The sequence below is a fragment of the Acomys russatus genome, chromosome 8, assembly GCF_903995435.1.
Source record: "Acomys russatus chromosome 8, mAcoRus1.1, whole genome shotgun sequence".
NCBI classification, from domain to species: Eukaryota; Metazoa; Chordata; class Mammalia; order Rodentia; family Muridae; genus Acomys; species Acomys russatus.
In genome coordinates this window covers 23,376,854-23,393,736 of record NC_067144.1, presented here as the reverse complement: position 1 = coordinate 23,393,736, position 16,883 = coordinate 23,376,854, and the positions used below count along the sequence as shown (strand labels likewise).

At 38.9% G+C, this 16,883-nt stretch overlaps 1 pseudogene; it reads left to right on the top strand.

Annotated features, from left to right (window-relative positions):
* The first annotated feature begins 206 nt into the window (after nt 1-206).
* Nucleotides 207-2,735, top strand: LOC127193274 (heat shock protein HSP 90-alpha-like; annotated as a pseudogene).
* Nucleotides 2,736-16,883: the final 14,148 nt, after the last annotated feature.

Below are 16,883 nucleotides of genomic sequence, written 5' to 3'. Positions count from 1 at the left end.
GCTAAATATTTTTAATGATCTTTAGTAATATGTTAAGCATTGATACATATTGTTTAAAATCCACACAGGTACAACTACATAAAATACTCATAATGATAGATGCTACAAATATACATACTTGTATTATACAAAAATGTATATACACTGGAGTTGCTTTGGTATCGTGGTGCCACTAGTCACATTTCATGAATGATCATTCAGCCAAGATGCCTGAGGACACCCAGACCCAACACCAACCAGTGGAGGAGGAGGAGTTCAAGACTTTTGCCTTTCAGGCAGAAATTGCCCAGTTAGTGTCCTTGATCATCAATACTTTCTATTCAAACAAAGAGATCTTCCTGAAAGAGCTCACTTCAAATTCATCAATTGCTCTGGATAGAATCAGATACGAGAACTTGACAACGCCTAGTAAACTAGACTCTTGGAAGGAGCTGCACATTAATCACATTCCCAACAGAAAAGATCAGACCCTTACTATTGTGGATACTGGAACTAGAATGATCATGGCCGACTTGATAATAACCTTGGCACTATTGCCAAGTTGAGCACCAAAGCCTTCATGGAGGCTTTTCAGGCTGGTGCAGATATCTCTGTAATTGGTCCGTTTGGTGTTGGTTATACTCTTCACTGAGAAAGTGACTATCATCATTAAGCATAACAATGATGAGCAGTTTGTCTGAAAGTCTTCAGCTGGGGGATCATTCACAGTGAAGACTGATACAGGTGAACCAATGGGCCATGGAACAAAGGTTATCTTACATCTTAAAGAAGACCAATCAGTATTTGGAGGAAAGAATACAGGAGATTGTGAAGAAACACTCTCAGTGTATTAGCTATCCCATTACTCTCTCCTTGGAGAAAGAACGTGATAAGGAAGTCAGTGATGATGAGGTTGAAGAAAAAGAAGATAAAGAGGATGAGAAAGAAAAAGAAAAAAAGGAATCTATGACAAGACTGAAAGAAAAGATTATGGAGAAGAAGGAGAAGAAGAAGAAGAAGAAGAAGAAGAAGAAGAAGAAGAAGAAGAAGAAGAAGAAGAAGAAGAAGAAGAAGAAGAAGAAGAGAAGTGTGGTGACAGAAAAAAGAAGATGATAAAGGAAAAGTACATTGATCAAGAAGAACTCAGCAAAACAAAGCCTATTTGGACCAGAAATCCTGATGACGTTACTAACGAACAATATGGAGAGTTCTATAAGAGCTTAACCAATGACTAGGAAGAATATTTATTTGGCTGTAAAACATTTTTCTGTTGAAGGACAATTGGAATTCTGGGCCCTTCTTTTTGTCCCAAGATGTGCTCCTCTTTAAAATATATATATTTTATTAATTTATTCATAATACATCTCAATTGTTATCCCATCCCTTGTATCCTCCCATTCCTTCCTCTCTCCCATTTTCCCCTTACTCCCTTCCCCTATGACTGTGACTGAGGAGTACCTCCTCCTCCTGTATATGCTCATAGGGTATCAAGTCTCTTCTTGATAGCCTGCTATCCTTCCTCTGAGTGCCACCATGCCTCGCCATCCAGGGGACATGGTCAAATATGGAGCACCAGAGTTCGTGTGAAAGTCAGACACCACTCTCCACTCAACTATCCTTTTGAGCTGATTGAAAACAGAAATAAAAAGAACATCAAGAGTTTTCATTATGTGAGGAGTTCATCCTTGAGTATCTGAATTTCATTACAGAAGTGGAAGATTCTGACTATCTCCCTCTAAATATTTCCCATGAAATGTTTCAGCAAGTCAAGATTCTGAAAGTTATCAGAATTAATTTGGCCAAGAAATGCTTGGAACTAGCAGATAAAGAAGATAAAGAAAACTACAAAAAGTTTTATGAGCAGTTCTCAGATCTCTGAGCAGTTCTCAAAAAATGTAAAGCATGGAATTCATGAAGACTCTCAAAATCAGAAGAAGCTTTCTGAGCTATTGCGATACTACACATCTTCTGCTGGGGATGTGATGGTTTCTCTCAAGGACTACTGCACCAGAATGAAGGAAAACAAGAAGTACATCTATTTTATCACAGGTGAGACCAACAACCAGGTCTCAAACTCAGCCTTTATGGACTGTCTCTTAAAGCACGGCTTAGAAGTAATCTATATTTGAGTCCATTGATGAGTATTGTGTGCAACAGCTGAAGGAATTTGAGGGCAAGACCTTGGTGTCAGTTACCAAAGAAAGACTGGAACTTCCAGAAGACAAAGAGGAGAAAAAGAAACAGGAAGAAAAAAGACAAAATTTGAAAACCTCTACAAAATTAGGAAAGGTATTTTGGAGAAAAGGGTTAAAAAGATGATTGTGTCAAACGAATTGGTGACACCTCCATGCTTTATCATCACACACACAGATGACTGGACAGCAAATGTGGTGAAAATCATGAAAGCTCAAGCACTCAGAGATGTCAACAATGGGTTACCTGGCAGCAAAGAAACACCTGGAGATAAGCCCTGACCACCCCATTATTGACACCATAAGGCAAAAAGCAGAGGCTGACAAGAATGGCAAGTCTGTGTAGGATCTAGTCTTCTTGCTGTATGAATCTGCACTCCTATCTTCTCGCTTCAGTCTAGAAGATTCCAAGACACATGCCAACAGGATCTATAGGATGATCAAGCTTGGTCTAGGTATTGATGAGGATGACCCTACTGTGGATGATAGCAGTGCTGCTGTGACTGAAGAGATGTCACCCTGGAAGGAGATGATGGCACATCATGCGTGGAAGAAGTAGGCTAAGCTTCACCAGGAGAACCATGTGTTTGATGCTTCTGATAATATATTTTCCAGGATTTTTTGTTTCTGATAACATTTAAAACATCTGTGTGGCATGAAAACTAAGTGAAGATAAAATTTCTTCCTACTTGTGATAATATGGGTTTGATTCAACAGGATGGTAGAACATTTGTTGTAAGACATAAGGTAACCTACTGTTGACTTTGTGGTCTGAAGTGTTCAGCTGTTGAGCCGGATTCCTTAGTAGACCAAATCATTTGTACTTAAGTGTTCTGAGATATGCATGTTTAGAGAGGACAAAAATGAAAATGGATGGCTTAAGTTTCACCTTACACTTTTTGATCCCCTCTAGTTTTAATTATGAGTGTACTGGTCTTAGAATTAAGAATACAATTTAACACCTTGACAGGATTTGCCCTTATGGCTTGTTTTCCAAAGTACCAGAGAACAAACCCTAAGCTATTTCCCTAGGTCTTGTATCTCGACAAGGCTTGTGAGTGGAGATATAGTGCCCAATCACATTCTGCTTTAATGGTAAATACTGATGAGGTAAAAAAAATTTTTTTAAATGTGTAAACTGATAATAAATGCTATAGATGCATAAATATGTATATAATAAAAGAACATTCACATAAATATTAAAAACAAATTCATTAGAGATGGCATGCACAAGATAGGGCATGAGTAAGCTCATAATAAATATAAATAAATATTAAAATCATTATGATGATCATCTCAGAGTAGAGAGAAATCCTCAGCTATATCTGAATTATTTTATAATTAAAAATGATGCATCTGTCAGTAAAATTGGTGGTTAAATGATAAGTGCAGAAGGATTCAGGACATTTTCATATCAAACATCCTATGTGCTTACACACACAGCTGCTCACCCTCAAGGATGTTCAAAGTTGCTTGGTATGGTAAAAGGTCTAGTGGAAGGTTGTCCATAAAGGGTGAAAATCCACAGCCAGTCCTGGGTTATGTAATCCAGATATAGTCTCCACACAGCTGGTTAATGGGTTATTTGGCAACGAATATATAAACAAACATAAATGAACCTGAGGTAGCTGGTGTGAAGGATGGGTACCGTTACTGAAAAGAGGTTTAGTGGGTGGTGTTGTCAGGGTCATCATCCTTGAAAACAAAAATTTTAGGATGGAATTAAGAATCACCCAGAAAAATAAGTAGAGGAAAATTTCTCCTAATTATAAGAAATCTCATGCAGGAAATCCATTGTGCTAGGGACAGATCATCAGCTTTAAGAATCTAGAAGGCCATGTGCTATTGAGCTGAGTTGCTGAAAATATATAAGTTCTTAGGAAGCAGGAAGATGCTGAGCCATAGTGGGGACATACAGGCCATGGCTGGGCAACTGAATTTTATTATAGGAGCAATGTACAGCTATGGGAGTGGTAAAATAGTGATGTGTCTGATCTGACCATCTAGTAGATGACTACTTTGACTGCTGAAAAATGAGCTGACCTGGGAAGGACAAGACTTCTATACAGTCATTTCAGAGCACCAAACTCATCCAAATACTGATGTAATTGCTTTTAGGTCAACTGGCCTAATGACTGGTCTCTGGAGGCTCAGAACACTAATAAGAGTACAGGATTCCAAGATTAAAGACACTGAGTTCAAATTTCAGTTCCATCACATAGCACTTCTGTAATTCTGAGTAATGATAGCAGACAATATTTACTTGGTTCTTATTACACACCATTAATCATTCTAAAAATGCTGTATCAATTGTCTCATGGAATCCTCAGGACTATTCTATGGAGGGTGACATTAATATGCTACCTTCATAGCATATGAGAAAACCGAGAATTACAAGGTTTATTAACTTACATAAGTAAGTGGCAAAGTCAGGCATGGACTCAGGCATTCTTGAAATGCCCTCATATGTTTTGCTACCTTATTTGATCTACAAACTAGAAGCAAAAGAGGCAATTAATGGACCTGACAGAGGAATAAAATAGTGCACATGAGTTTACAACTCCAGCTTTAGCACAAAGTTACTATACCGCTGTATTTATTTTAAAAGAAGAAGCCCATGCTTTGTTAAAGCAATGTTTTGAATTCTTCAAAGTGCTTTGGGTGCCAATGAATTAAATAGTCCAGTAAGTTAAGAGCAATTGGGAAAAATTAATGTCAGGCACCAATGCATCATTTCCACTTGGAATAATCCATAACTTTTCAGTGACAACACTGCCTAGAAATCAATCAACAACCAGACCTGAAAAACAGAAAGCAGAAATAGAGACTAGTGATACTTTAGAAAATCTGTAACCTGAGTTGCTACCCTAGAGCTGGGGTAGGAGTTAGAGTGGGCCAGCTGTGTTGCTGAAAACTGAGGTCTAGAAAGATAAACACAGAGTGAAAAAAAATAAACATTTTCTTACCAGTGTTATAAATTTTTATAGCAAAGACACAAATTTCACAAATTGAGTATCTTGTGATGAGAAGGTAACTAACCTTTTGTAGCCAAACTTCTTGAGAAAAAGTATGATAAACATTAACCAGCCATTCTCCTTGATGGCTACTTTCAAAGTGATGCTACCTTCCCTCTTGTTAACATCATGTTTTATGAAAATTTGATACAGATTAAACAAAATGAAATTAAAAGTACCATTATCATTATTTCAAGAGGACAGAAATCACTCTTTGTGTAGTATAGTTTTCTTTCTCTGCATTGTTTTGTTTTGACACAATGTCTCACTAGGAGGGCCAAGCTGGTCCTGAACTCTTGGAGATCTTCCTGCCTCAGGCTGATGGTGCTGGGATTACTCAACGGTACTAACTTTTCTATAATGAATCAACATACTACTGACTAGAGTTCCAACCTTCGTTCTCGACCACTAGTCAGTTATTAATCCCAGGGACAGAAAAACTGAGAAAATCAGACTCTAATTAGTGAAAATATTCCAACTATAGACTGAATCTTTGCTAGTAGAGCAATATCCAAATGCAGCTTTGCCTCCTACTAAGTCAGGGTATTTGCCTTTTATTAGACTGGGAAACACGTGGAAAGCAAGTGTGTCCTTTCTGCCTCAGATCTGTTACTGTGATGTATAGAAAGCCAAGATGAGAGGTCAAAACAAGCCATACTCAGAAGACAAAAGGCACCAGACAGGAATAGAGATAAAACCAAGGAAAACAGAACCACAAGACACAAGCTTTTGTCTCAGACACAGTTGTGCTGCTTTTGTTTCCAGCTGGTGCCTTTAGTCAAGGCACTTAATGTCTTCAGGCTCAGCTATAACATTTGAAAAATAGAAGATAATTCATGAGGTGGTCCTGAGGATCCAATGATAAATATACATGAGATGCCTATAACAGTGCTTATAACAGATTATTAATAAATTGCAGTTGTTATTTTAATGATGTTATAGTAACTATTATTAATACACATAACTGGGGTATTTAAAGCCACACATTACACTTTACCTCTAATTATCATAAATGTACAGTTTGTGGGATATAATGCAATATTAGTGAGTCATTGAATGATTCAATGTTTGATGCCAGTGGCCTCTATGCCCAGCATCCAGTGAGGAATACACAGTGGTTTTGTCTCCATAGAGTTATACAAAACAAACAAACAAACAAAGCAACAACAACAATAAATCTCCTCTTTGAACTCCTAAGGGAAAGGCAAATACTCAAGACATCCTTTTTTAAAAAATTTTTTATTAATTTATTCTTGTTACATCTCAGTGGTTGTCCCATCCCTTGTATCCTTCCATGCTTCCCTCCCTCCCATTTTCCCCTTATTCCTCTCCCCTATGACTGTTCCTGAGGGAGATTTCCTCCCCCTGTATATGCTCATAGGGTATCAAGTCTCTTCTTGGTAACCTGCTATCCTTCCTCTGAGTGCTACCAGGTCTCCCCCTCCAGGGGACATGGTCAAATATGAGGCACCAGAGTACGTGTGGAAGTCATACCCCATTCTCTACTCAACTGTGGAGAATGTTCTGCCCATTGGCTAGATCTGGGTAGGGGTTTAAGGTTTACCGCCTGTATCGTCTTTGGCTGGTGCCTTAGTTTGAGCGGGATCCCTAGGCCCAAATTTGCCTATCATAATGTTCTACTTGTAGGTTTCTAGGACCCTCTGGATCCTTCTACTTTGCTATTGTGGACAAATGGATTGAGCTAGAAATGATCATAATGAGTGAATTAACCCAGAAGCAGAAAGGTTCAAATGGTATATACTCACTTATATCTGCATACTAGCCCAAGGGGCATGTCCCACGAAAGCCTTCACTTGCCAGGAAACTGGGACAGAGGGGAGGACATCCTATTGGGACTCTAGATGAGAGAAGATATCCTTTTGAAGAAAAATTTGATATCTATAATCCAAACTTCAGGAGAGATTTTTATACTTCTAGGTTCCAGGGTGGAACACAGGGTTTTCCTCTTTTATTTTTTCTTAGGTAATTTTCTCTGTATTTCTCTATAGCATTCCATGCATTAGTGTCACTCAATCATTCACACCAGTGCTGTCTTAGTCACTGTTCTATAGCATAAAGAGACATCACAACCAAGGTAACTCTCTTAAATAAAGTCATTTAATTGGGACTTGCTTACAGTGTTAGAGGTTTGGTCTATTCTCACTGTGCAGGGAGACATGGTACTGGAGCCATAGCAAGGAGTTGCACACTGGTCTTCAAACAGAAAGATATAGGCTGGACCTGGCATGGGCTTTGGAAACCTCAGAGACCACCCCCAGTGACACACTTTCTCCAACAAGGCCACACCTCCTAATCCTTCACAAATAGTGCTACTCCCTATTAACTAAACATATAAATATATGGGTCTATGGGATCCATTCTTATTCAAACCATAGCTTATGTATTCATCATGGTTGCCTTCTATATATTATACAATACTTTTATTGAAAGTGCAATAGTCTATTTTCCCATTGCTGTGACAAAATACTTGAGACTGGTTACTCTATAAAGAAAATTGTGTTTATCTCACAGTTGTTAAAGGTAAAAAAAAACATCCGCCTATGTTCAGCTTTGCTGAGGAGCCCAATTAACAAATATTAATGCGTGGGATGGTGGTGGTAACAAATCAGGAAGCCTGAGATCAGAGAGCCAGGTCTACAATTCTCCAGCACTCTTAGAAAGGCTATCTAGTCTCACAAGAATACCAGCTCCTCTACGGGCATCTTTCTGAGCACCTAATTCCTCTTCAGTAGGCCTCACTACTTAAAGTTTCTACCGCTGCTCAGCATAACACTATGGAGGACCAAGCTTTCCACATGTACATCCTGGAAGGACATACTCCAACCATACGTAAACTGTATCAGTAACCATAATACACAAGTCCCTGAAGTACATAAGCATTGCACTGTTTCTCTGCCCTTGCAGCCCACAAATGAAGACAACACCGCAGAAAGTCACATGTCTATCTGAGAATAAGCACTTAGAATGTGGCCCAAGACATGAAATCGCATTTAATCACTTTCCATTTCTTTTATTTTGATAATTATGACATAATTGCATCATTTCTTCCTTCTGTTTCCTCCATCTCGGCCCTCCCAAATAGGCCTTCTTGTTCTCTTTAAAATTCTTGGACATTTTTGTTTTTCAAGACAAAGTTTCTCTCTGCAGCCTTGGCTGTCCTGGACTTGCTTTGCAGACAAGGCTGGCCTTCAACTGACAAAAATCTGCCTGCCTCTGCATCCCAGAGTGCAGGGATTACAGGCATGCACCACCACATCCAGTCATGGCCTTTTTTGAAAATTATTTTTTGTTACATATATATATATATATATATATATATATATGCAATCTTTATACATGCCTCTGAGACAAAGACTACCATCCACCATCACCATTCTATGGGGAAAACACTGGGACTTTGAGAACTAAAATAAGTAACAAGCCTGCTACTGAGCTTTCCAGCTCACGCTAGACTCTGAGATTCCAGTACACAGTGGAACCTGAATTTTCCGAAAGGTTTCTGTTAATTCTGCTGGCGTGGGTACTTGGATTTAGCAATCATCAATGTAAAGCTCAGATGTAACCATAAGAGTAGAGTTCCCTTCCCTGAACAGGTACTCGAGTCATCTGATTTCAATGCCTAGACTATAGTACACAGTATTATTTCTTCATTTATTTCTTTTGTTTTTGATTATCGTATAATTATATAATTTACCTTCCCTTTAATACCTCCAAACACTCCCATATAACCCTCATTTTCATTAGTTGTTACACACACACACACATACACACACACACCTAAATACATAAATATAACCTGGTCTGGTGATAGATCTATATTTTTAAAGTTCTTCCTGTATTTCAATACATAGTAAAAGTACTGACATTCACTGCTTACCAATCAAAATGTGGCTAAGTATTGGGTGAACCCTAGATGGTAAAAATATAGTCTGTAGGGCCTACTGTAGTACATGTCTTTTATCCTAGTATTCAGAGGCAGAGCTAGATGGATCACTGTGAGTTCACAGCCATCCTGGTTGACATAGCAACTCCCAGGCATTTCTGTTCCCTTCGATAACTCACTGAGCTCTGAGAGTTCCACAGTTTCATCGGACTGGCATCCTAGGGAAATGAAAGATGTAGTAGGTAGATTAACCCAAAAGGAGAGACAGAGCACTACAAGGGGGTGGGCATTCCTTACTAATTCTACTAATGATAAAATTCAAGGCTCATCAGTCATTTTATGCCTTCAGAACAGATGGAGAAAAAAATTTAAACTGCCTGCCATGAGTCAGAAATGCAAGTTCTGTTCTGGTTTCCGTGACTTCGGAAGGAATGTTTATCTCTGCTCCAACTCCTGAAATTGTGGAATAACTTTGCTTAAAAAAAAAAAAAAAAAAAAAAAAAAAAAAAAAAAAAAAAAAAAAAAAAGAGAAGTCACAGAAAGCAACAACATTAGCAGCCAAGCCTGAATCTTCCCTGCTTCTCTGGGGAATAAAAATGCGTGGGTTGGCATCAGTATTGAGTTTTAGAGCAAGGGATTGGAGGGAATATAGAAATTCTAAGCATGGAAAAAAATCCAGCATGGAAGGACAGACTATGCAGCATCAAAAGTTCTGTGACCATGTCATTGAAAAAGCAAAAAGCAAAAAGAAAATAATTAGGAATTAATGGGGACATCATCCTTGGAGACCTAAAGTCCATTAATAGAACTATGGCCATGTAAATTAATACTTGTAAAGAGTTTTTATTTGCTATCTCATTTGTTGAACCCAGTTTATAAAGGATCTTCTAATACGTGCTTATTTTCATGTTATAGGCAAAAGAATTTCCTTTATTAATGAGTTTTTGTTTCGTATTTGTTTCTGTGGTTAAACAAATAAATAAACCACTCTTGCCAAAAGCGACTTCACGTGAGGAAAAGATTTATGTACATCTATGTGTTACAATCCATCATTGGAAGAATTCAGACAGGAACATTAGGAACACTGCTCCCTGGTTTGTTTACTCCCACATGTTTAGCTACTTTTCTTATGCATCCCATGACCACCTGCTCAGGAAATAGTTTTGTCAACATCAACTAACACTCAAGAAAATCCCAACAACACATGCTCACAAACCAATCTAATGTGGGAAGTCCCTCAATTGTGACCCCCTTCTTCAATGACTGTAGGTTGTGTCAAGTTAACCCGTAAGTCTACCTAGGTCAAAAATATTACCACCTTAAATATAATCACACAAATCATAACTGTTAGAATGAAAAGGTAACCATGTTGAATAATTTTAAACTCTACAGGTTTTCTTGTAAGTATCCTTACATGATTAGAGGATTGAAATGGTCCTCACTGTGATAAGACATTTGATGCTGTCTAACTAATAATCCTTCTCCTCAGTGATACTGATGATCTTCCCTAAACTAAGAGAAATGCTGTAGGAGCCACCTACAGGAGGTAACTGATGAAGGATGGCCACCCAACTCAGTGCTTCGTAAGCTTTAGGTCAAAATAAAAATTACCTATGTGCCCTCTCAACACTTACCTTATCAGACACATCTCCTGGACACTCTGACTTAAAATATTTGTTGGGCCTAGAACCTTACATATTTAAATTTTTTAGGATGTTATTGCAAGGTAATTAGACTGGGTAGTGTAAAAATTATTTATATTTTCAGTTTGGGATGCTAGAAGATGTAAGATCTAGGAGGTAGCAGATCCAGTGCCAGATAAAACTCTGCTTGCTGGTTTGTAGGGAGCTGTCTTCTTGTGTGTCTTCGCTGGTGGAGAATGAAGTGAGAAAGGAAGCAAACTTTCTCATGCTTTATTAAAAAATAAAATAAAGTAAAATGGCCTATCCTGGTGATTTCATTCTCATGGAGCTTTTAGTTGGGTTAAAAACCCTACCACTAATGCTATCCCTTTGGGGTCTTGTGTTTCAATACAGCATGCAATCCACAAGAAGCATGGGTTAAGACATGTTTTCCTTTCCATTAGTTAATACTGGGAAGGACTTACTATGCAGTCCCAACTCATTGAACTATTGTCTGGCACTTGTACATCGACACACTTGAGTAGAGATATATGGGCCTAGAGCACTGGTGATCTAGTTCAAGTCAACTGAGATTCCTCCTCTGCTTTTAATAACCTTTACTTTCAGGCAAATAATTTCACAGGTCTTTAATATGGCCGTTTGATTCCTTTTGAGACTATTGCTAGCTTTCTCTTACTGATGTTTATTGCCTCGAACGTTGTTTTTAATAGATGGGGTAGAAATTTCAGTAGACAAATCACTGTAAATCTAGGCTGAAAAGCTGTCTGGAGGGCCAGATGGGCCAGACATAGGAATTTCTGCTGTTGATCACTGTGTTCGCTGATGAGGATTTATGGAGCGTGGATGGAACGGAGTCAATGTATAGGCAGCAAGTGAGAACATATGTGAGTTAAATTACAGCATATGTGGATTACAGAAGTTGTCAGAGAAGGAAGTGGTGATAACATAACAATTTAGAATAATATAAAGGAGCTTGGGGACAAATGAATCATAGTAATGTAATTTAGTCAGGTGAGCTTTACTAACACCAGGTAACAAGAGTGAAGTGCGTGACAGTGATGGCAGCAGATACTAATAACTGACTTTACTGAATTTTTACCATGTATCACAGACTATTCCAGTGTTTCACATGAAGTAAGAATCTGAGACACTCTCTTTCCTCCCCCCCCCAAAAAAGAGTTGGTAAGTTCAACCAAGATCAAACAGCTTATAGGATCCTAAGGAAATCATGTTCATGAGAAAATAATATGAGATATGCAAAGCTACCTTAAGTTTGGTCAGCCAGCCTTGGCACTTTGCACCTTGCCTCAAGCCCTCCTTGTTTGGCCTTGATCAGTGTCGAAGTCTCTTCTGACTAAAATTTCAGACTCCATATGACTTCCAACTTCTAGCTCTCAAAAGACCTCCCATCTGAAGTCCAAGGACAACTACAGTTTGCTAAATAGTACGCTGGCTGCTAAAAACCGTGAGTTCCAGAAGCACTCCCAAAAAGAGGTGGGCAAATTTCCATCAGATTCCTAAAACACAACAACCAGTCTTTACAAATTCAGAACCAGGCAGCTCCATGTCTTCCATAAATTATAGTGATTAAATTTAATCGAGGGTAATGCCTACATAATCCCAGACATGGTTCACTTTTTTTTTTTTTTTTGAATGTTTAGAGTGTTGTTATAGAATGTATTTGAATCCCATAGGGATTGCTAAGCTTGCCCTGCATGCTGCTCAAAAATTAAAATAGGTCTGTCCAGGGTTACTACATCCAAGGTCAGAATGCAAATTGTGTTTCACACAGGTAGTAAGCATTGAAATTTTGCAAAGCCATTTTACTGTTCTTACCTCCCCACCTTGTTTGAAAAGCAGTCAAAATATTCTGTGTAAACACGGTACAGTCTTTACCTCTAAAGAGAGATCCCTCTTCAAACAACCTGAAATTCCCCCATGGAAATAATTATAATGATATGTGCAACGATAAACTATGCGCATCTATGTCGAGGGGTAAAGATTGATTGGCTCTCACTGTAGGAAGAGAACAAGGTTATTTATCGATCAGATGCTTTATAGCGTCTTTCCTCTGAAAGGTTCAACTTACACACAGTCGGGAAAAAGTTTGTCCAAGGGATGTAATTTATGGGAGGTGAGGGAAGCATGTGAGGGAAACAGAAAAAGAAAAATATCATTAGAAAATATACAACTCCCTGAGAGACCAAGTGTAAGAAATCACCCACATTGGAGAATATGCTATGGATGAATTTAGATAAAAACAAGAGGGAAAAAAAGTGGTTGATTCACACATGAAAGAAAGAAAGAAAAAAAGAAAGAAAGAAAGAAAGAAAGAAAGAAAGAACGAAAGAAAAATACACACAGGTGTGTCCATAGATGTTTGTCTGGAATGTTCCTAAATTAAAATAGTAAAAATACATAGTCTTTTGACCACAAAGTGATTCTGCCAAGAAGAAGTTAAGTGATAAAAAGCAAGATGGTTCAGCAGGTAAAAGTGCCTCCTGCCAAGCCATCGCTGGGATCCACATGATGGAAGGAAAGGGCTGACTGCTGCAATAAGGTTGGCCAAAGATAACCACACGTGCTCAGTGACAGAAGCACACACCACACATGCACACATGTGCACACACACAGACGTGTGCACACATGCACACGTAATACAAAGTTTAAAGTTAAATAATAGAAAAAAAAAGCCCAGATCCCTAACTCCATAGTACTCCTCCTCCAGCACAGAGAGATCTCTTTACAACTAGGGGCAGGGGGATCAGCAGGACTCTGAGCAGGACCCCCATTATGCATCCATCTCAATGACGATTTGTTCATCCTGAGTCTTCAGCTCTTGAAAATAAAAGGCTTGATTCTTATTTCTGCCCTCCAGCTACATCATACTTTGTCTCTGCAGTTTAACTTCCCTGAGGATGTGGGAAGAAGGCTGCTCAGGAGTTTAAATGGAAATGAGAGGAGAGAGAAGAGCTAAGGATCCTGAAGAAGAAAACAAAGCATGGCCAAATAGTTTTCATCAACTGATGGGCACCACCACACCACAAAGGGCAATGAAAGAGGAAACTGCTGTAAGGATGTAACAACCAAAGAGCTAAAGGACTGAGGGAGAAAGCACAGGCTTTAATTGAGAAGTATTTATTCTTTTTCAAGAATACATTGTAAGACAAATACCTTAAAATAGATTTTAAAAGTCTCAAGGGTGTATTAATCTTCCTATGCAAAGTGAATAAATCATCTGTGGCAATCATGTCACTTAGTGCCTAGCAATATATTTAAGGCATTGCTATGTCATTCCTTAATTAAAATGGCTTGATTGTTACAATGCAAAATGATTCATCATTTTTGTACTCACTATGTTAGAGAGGATACAGACTTCATGCTATCCTTTGGTGTGTATAACCTAAATCTAACTTATACATTAAATAAGCAAACTAAAACCCAGTTATCAGGTGGTCAATGAGGCTCAAGTGAAAAGGGATACAGGGATGTATTTTGTGAACTGTAAGTCACTATAAACTGATTAGTTATCATTATGTGTTCCTTTGCAGCATTTCCTTGGTGTGTAGCTATTACACACCATTTGTGTTTTGCCATTTCTACTGCCCCTGTGGACTTCCTTGCCAACATAGAATCCTTTTCTGTCGACTGTCACCAGATGAATCCTTTCTCCTTGATACAAGCCTGTCACTGCCATCACTTCCCTCTGCCCGCATGACAGCTCCATCTCTCTGCTGCTGATTGGCCGCTGCTACAGGTGATGGAGGCTGATACAGATGGTCTCCATCGGTTCTCATGAGTATTTTATGTGCTTGTGCTGATTTACAGCCAGTTCAGCATTCCTTTAAATGGTCATAAATTGGATTGATGTCATAAATCATATCTAAAGAACGTGTCGGAGTCCCAGCTCAGGCAGCTATGCTAATGCCAGGGAAAATAACAAAGAAACATCCTTATTCAAGCCCGACTCTCCAGCATTAAAAGGCCAAATTGTAAGGAGCTGTCAGTTACTGAGAGGGGAAAAGGTAAAGAGGAGGAGAAAGGTCTTTGTAGAGATTATTAATAACATAGCCAGGAAGAAAGTATAGATGTGTGCCAGTGAGAATGAACAGCGGGGAGATGAGGGGCCACTGCGAGCGTGATAAAGGAGTGCTGGATATGGAAAAGATAAATGCAAATGAAATATACTGTATGGCAATGGATTATATCAGCGGTTGATATATGGGGATCGAGGATCATATTGTTGAGCTTGCAGCCATTAATGTGACATAGTGGCTGTGATATGCCAGTTGACAGCCGTCCCGGTGCAGGGAAAATAAAGAACAAGCTACAGTCTTTCAAAACAAAGGTTCAAAGAAAAGACAGAAATTACAGCAATACAAGTTTATAAAAACCCAAACTGTGTGAGGTAATTATGGATTCTGATAGCCTCATTATTCTTTATCAGGACCTCGATCTCAGGAGGAAGGAAGGCACTCCTAACAGGGGCCACATATTCTATTCTATACGTGGGAAAGGATGTGGACTTTCTTGTCCATGGAGGTTATCACAAGTGATTGGAATAGATGTACTTCCCATTGACATTACAAGAAGACAGGTTGGCATCCCAGGACTTCCTCGGCAGACGACAGTCACCAGTCACCAACATTCCTCTTTAGCATTCCTAGAAAGGTAAGCCATGCACAGAAACTGTCTGCTATTCTGGCTCATTCACTAATTCCCAAGTTTTGTTAAAAACTTCTTTGAAGTAGTGACTGAATTGTTGGGCTATTTTAATTGGGTGTTTTACCCACAGGAAGAGTCTCAAAGGTCTGGAGACTCATAACACCCTAGCCCTATGCTTATACAGATTCTTCAATGTCCCCTCAATGTGTCCCTTGCAGATTTTGTTAACTGTTTCCTGTCACCTGTTTATGCTCTGGTATATAGCATATGTTGTTACTACTGAGGGCCTTACAATTGATTATTATTCTCCTTTAGCTCGCTGAACCTTAATTTTCCACTCAGATTTTGACCTCACTCATCTATTGCATCTGAGGGCTAGTATGAAAAGCATCTTCCTCCTAGACATTCTCATTACCATTCCTCCACCACTACCACATACATCCCTAAACTAGCATCCTTCCAGACACCCAGAGCTGAGTAGTCTGACATTTGTTTTCTGGGGACTGGTCTTGTGCACTATGCATTCAGGTGCTGATTTCTGCATCTCGGAATGTGGTTGTAGTTCTAATATGGGCACTGTCATTTCTGTGAAGAATCTGCTGTTTTAATGTGGTGTGAAAATTGTTCTCTGTCATCCCTGATTGGTTAATAAAGAAGTAGAACAGCCAATAGCTGGGCAAAGAAAACAGAGGGTCTCAGTTGGGGACCAGAGAAGGGATGGAGCTAGAGAGAGAGAGAGGAGGAGGAGGAAGAGGAGGATAAAGTTGTGATGAGGACAAGGATAGAGCAGGAGAAGCCAGGGAGAGACTAGATGCCAAGTAATATGGGGCACATGCCTGGGAAGTAGCCAGGCTAATCTAGATGGCTTAGAAAAGTTCAATATCTGCCCAGCTATAGTGCTTTAAAACTTATTAATAAATCTAATAGGCTTCTTATCAATTATTTTGGAGCTAGGGTATATATTAGAAAAGGTGCCTTCTAATAACCTTAATTTACATTGTTTCTTTTCTTCTTCTTCTTCTTCTTCTTCTTCTTCTTCTTCTTCTTCTTCTTCTTCTTCTTCTTCTAATGGACTACAGTCCCCTATTTCATTGGGTGTTCATGCCTCTTCTATGGGCCTTGTGCAGTTCCTCTGCTCAATCTTTTCTACTTCTCCAATGATATAATTGTTCTTCCAGTGACAAACCTTTCTGAATTCCATCTCCTTTTCCTTCTACTGAAATCCAGAGCCATTTGTCTTCTTAACTGAACCATGTGATGAACAGGTCAATTTCACTTTAGTTTGGAGAGGGAAAACCCATTCTCCTGCCTTTATCTTTTATTTCCATTTAGAGTATGACCATTTCCCAGATAGTCAAGTTAAAGCATTGTGTTGTCTTGTTTTATTTTGTTTTGCTTTCTCTCTAACCAGAATATCTACATGGCTATGTGGATAGGTAGGAAACTCTTCCAGCCCTAACAACTAACTTTGAAATCTGCCTTTGAG